The 4,786-nt window shown below is 40.2% G+C and overlaps 2 pseudogenes; both read right to left on the bottom strand.

The window, feature by feature from the left end:
- Positions 1–345: 345 nt before the first annotated feature.
- Positions 346–2,144, bottom strand: LOC113351641 (annotated as a pseudogene).
- Positions 2,145–2,391: 247 nt separating this feature from the next.
- Positions 2,392–4,378, bottom strand: LOC113351640 (annotated as a pseudogene).
- Positions 4,379–4,786: the final 408 nt, after the last annotated feature.

Genomic DNA, 4,786 nt, shown 5'->3' with positions numbered 1-4,786 from the left:
AATATGAAAATCGGAAAATGGGTCATTTGTCCAAATATTTTTAAATCACGGTTCAAATGGACGAGTAAAAAATAGTTTGCATGAAATGGCCAAAAAAAAAATAGTAAGGATGAAACTGGTTTCATCATAGCTTAAATTTAAAAAATAGTAAGGATGAAACTGGATACATCTTGTGTAAATTAAAAATAAGAAAAAATATTTGAAAATGGGCACGATGAAACTAGTTACATCCTGCCTATTTTTACATTTTTGTCCATTTAAACAGTATCAAAATCTAACTGTCCATTTCACCCAGGAATTGTTGATTTTGGTCTTTTTAACCAATTTTGTGTATGAAAATCTACTTCATTGACATACACGGCGAGGCCGAAGATCGTACTGTCTTGAATATGAACTGGTCGTGACTGAATTTTCTGCAACCTCCTCTGGTAACAAGAAGTCGGGGTCTTTACAGAAACTTTCTTCTTCTGACAAATCTTCATCTATCCAAGTTGAAAAGTCGATATCGTCACTGCTGTCATCAAATTCCAAGGGCATGGCTCTTTTCCTTTCAATTGTATTAACTTTGTCTGTCAGAGTCTCTAACATCCGATGGTTCAGCACTTCGTAATCCCTGTAAGTGAAGATGGAATATACAAGTTGAACAGCGGCAGCAAATAGGAACATGATCTAGCAACCGTAACTTTTGACGCTAACCATACTTGTTGGTCCAGATCTACTCCGAACCGGCACATTATGAATTCAACAAGGAATATAGCGCATAGTCCTAAATAAAGCCGTGCCCTCGTGCCGTACGTTTGCTTAGCGCTGGTTAGCATGTAGAGTAAAAAGATGACAAATGAGTAGAAGAGAAAAGCTTTTATAGAACGCGATTCGAGCAAGATGGCATTGTGCAAGGTGAAGAGTTTGTCAAGCGCCAAAAACATGCTAGCCTGCTTCGATTCGAATTCTTCCTGCGCTGCCAATATGGATTTTGAATTCTCGATCAAATGGTCATGAGCTTGTTGAAGTTGTAGCTGCCGTCTTAGAAGTTCTTCTTGCTGCTTTTGGCCAAACTCGGCCAGTGTTTGCAGAGAAGCCCTGCTTTCTTCTAGCGCTTGAGATTGGAATTTTGTCAAAAAATCAAGTCCCTCGAGAGCAGTAGATTGCCCATCCAGGAGTTGCTTCTGCTTATCTAAAGAAAGTCCCGCGACGTTTCCGATATCGTTTGCTTTGTTTTGCAGATTTTCCATCTTTGTGGACATTGAATTGCTAACTCTTTGTATCTCTTTCTCTATCTCAACAGCCTCATTTCTCAGTTTCTCTACGTTTTGGCCCAACTTCTCATAAGATTCATGAAGGATTTCCATTCCTCCCTCCAACACTTCTCTCATATCTGACTGTCCTTGTCGTAGTTCTGACTGAGACGCCGCGATTAACCTCGACTGTTCCAAAATAACACTAGAACGTTCTAATGAAACGTCAATCTGGTCTCGGACTTTTTCTGACGTCTCGGCCACTTGTTGCGTTTTACTGTCCAAGGAAGTTAATGAATTCTCAATCTGTTCCGAGTTCTGGATAAGCCTTTCAGAATGTTCCTGGATGCTATGCAATTTTTCCTCGGCGAATTCCGCAGACTTCTTCAAGTCATTTACAAGTCTCTCGGTTTCAATCTTGAACGCATTAGCCTGCAGTTGATGACATATTGAATTTATCTGAAGGTAGAATTCGAGATAAATTTTATGTGCGGATTCGTCCAACTTTGTCAGACATTTCAACATATCCGACCGAGAATCACATGACGGAAACGAAGGCCGACCGGAATCCTTTTGGAAACAATCACTTAACTGCCATGCAAGTCTAGATCTCTTCCCGTCATCTTTCAGAATTACAGAACACGTAGCGAAAAGATTCTCATAAGCATTTTGCCAACATGAATTCGGCCTGCTGGCTAATCTCTGTTGTGCAGTTTCAACTGACTCAATTCCCTTGGGATCGTTAGGCAGCTCCATTGAGAACTTCGCGACACCGTCAGACTTCTGATAATTGTTGTGATCATCAAATGAAGAAGAAGACCCTCGCCATGTAAAGGAAAATGACTGAGTTTCCTGTGATAATAAACACATAGAAAGTAATGAAAAGAACAAGAAATGATGTTGATCCATTTTTATGCGATTCTCGTGAAACCCTTTAGACTTTGATATTTGGGTTCTACGAGAATTATCAAGGAAATGAAGAGAATATAAGGGAATGAAATAATGGCATTAACTGCAAACATTCAAGGGATGCGACATGTGGGAAAAGACACCAAATATCTTTTGGGTAAATTCATTGGATCGACAGAAGACATTACCATGATAACTGATAAAATAAATAAATAAATGATGGTAAATTTAGAAAGTTGGAGATCCTTCAAGCGACACTATCTAAAGCACCAAGTATTGCATCTGTATGCTCTTGTACGACCTTCCATCCTCTGTCAGCGTTTCGCCGACAGCAAACCGAATCATGTACACACCCCTCCAACAACAGCATGAGTCATATATATTCGTCCAGACGCATTGATTGATTCAAGCAGTTTCGCATTGATCTCATTTGTTTGAGCTTCGATGTACTCATTTTTGGCTATTGTCTGCTTGAATATTGAAGTTGGTTTAAGGCGAAAGCAAACCATGGTGAATGTTCTTGGAACCACAATTTCAAACCTGTTTTCCATGGCAATAAGCCCTTGAAAATGCTTAGCCATTTTCACATGACTCCTAAGGAAGGTTCTCAAGTTGGCGACTCCATAGCTGCGGAGTACTAACCATAGTTTCATCGATCGAAATCTTCTGCTGAGAGCTACTTGCCAATCCTTGTAATCGATGACTTGTTTTGACTCAGTTGCTTTGTTCTTCAAATACTCTGGATTTGTTGATAATGCCTTAACAAGGGAGCTGGAGTCTTTGACCCACAAACAACAACAATCCAAAGTAGTGAAGAACCACTTATGTGCATTCAGACTAAATGAGTCTGCTTCCTCCACACCATCAATGAAGTGCCTGACCTCCGGGCATATACAAGCACTTCCGGCATATGCTGCATCCACGTGAACCCAGATACCGTACATTTTTGCAACCTCACAAAGTGGGCCACTAGGATCTACAGCTGTTGATGAAGTTGTTCCGACTGTAGCGCATAGAAATAATGGAACTAACCCGGATTCAATGTCAGCAAGAATTGTAGATTGAAGTGAATTTGGAGAGAGTCCGAAGTTCGTAGCCTTGGATGTGGCTATAGCGCGGAAATTCTTTGGATTTATACCGGCAATTTGAGCAGCTTTTTGCAGTGCACAATGAGTTTGATCAGAAGCATAGACAAAGTTATGAATCTACAACAATTACTGAAGAAGAATCATACAACACCCAACTCTTCCAAGAAGGATGAGCCCAAAATTCCTTAATTCATTCCTTAATTTTCTTCTTACAAAATGATTGATTATTAATAGTTCCCAACACCCAATCCGTATCAGGCGTACAAAGCCGTTGGATTAGTGTTGCCCTAATCTAATAATTAAAACAAGAGTTTCCCGAAAAACCAATTTATCTGAATTTAAAGACAACAAGAGACTTTAACTGATAAGGCTTATGCTTCACGCTGAGCCCATAACTTCACACGCTCATAACAATACCTTCCCCATTTAAGCATCCTTGTCCTCAAGGATGAAGTTTGGAAACTGAGCTTGAATATGCGAAGTATATTCCCATGTTGCTTCCTCTGGTGTGGAGTTAGACCAGTGGATAAGAAGTTGAGGAACGACGGCACCAGCTCTGAAAGTCATTCTGGAATCTAACACTGCAACTGGTTAGACTATGAAAGAGCCTGAAGCATCTACCAAGGGCAAGGAAGGAGTAACAGGTAGATGCAACCCAATCTTCTTCTTCAACTGTGACACATGAAACGCTGGGTGTATGCGTGATCCAACTAGAAGTTTCAATTTGTAAGCCACAATCCTAATTTTCTGTGGCACCTCAAAAGGACCATAATACTTGGAAGATAGTTTGAAGTTTTTTCTCAAGGCTACATATGACTGTCTATAAGGTTGAAGCTTTAAGAAAACCAAGTCACCTACCTCAAAGGATCTGTCACTTCTGTTTTTATCAGCAAAGTACTTCATTCTATCTTGTGCTGTAGCTAAATCTTCCTTAAGAAGTTGCAACATATGGTCCCTCTCTTGTAAATACTCTTGAACAGAAGCTACAAAAGTAGTTGCGTAGGTAGGAAAGACCAGATGAGGTGGTGTGTAGCCATATAATGCTTGAAATGGTGACATCTTCAAGCTAGTGTGATAGTTGGTGTTAAACCACCACTCAGCCAAAGCCAACCAGTTATCCCAAAGTTTAGGGTTATTTCCTGTCATACATCTGAGGTATTGTTCCAAGCATGCATTGGTCCTTTCTGTCTGTCCATCAAAATGTGGATGATATGCAGTACTTAGGTTCAATGTGGTACCCAATGATCTGAACAATTCCTTCCAAAAGTGATTGATAAATTTTTTTATCTCTGTCAGACACAATAGATGATGGTAACCCATGCAGTTTGAAGATGTGATGAAGGAATTCCTTAGCAACTGACAGAGCAGCGTATGGGTGACTAAGAGTAAGAAAGTGAATATATTTAGTCAGTCTGTCCACAACGACCAGTGTGACAGACTTTTTGTTGGAGAGAAGCATCCCTTCAATGAAGTCCATGGAAATATGTTGCCAAGCAGTGCCAGGTATAGGAAGAGGTTGCGGAAGACCAGCAGGAGAAGTATGCTCAGGTTTGT

The sequence above is a fragment of the Papaver somniferum genome, chromosome 2 (genome assembly GCF_003573695.1).
Source record: "Papaver somniferum cultivar HN1 chromosome 2, ASM357369v1, whole genome shotgun sequence".
Taxonomy (NCBI): domain Eukaryota; kingdom Viridiplantae; phylum Streptophyta; class Magnoliopsida; order Ranunculales; family Papaveraceae; genus Papaver; species Papaver somniferum.
The sequence above is the reverse complement of the archived record's forward strand: the minus strand, read 5'-3'. Positions and strand labels throughout refer to the sequence as shown.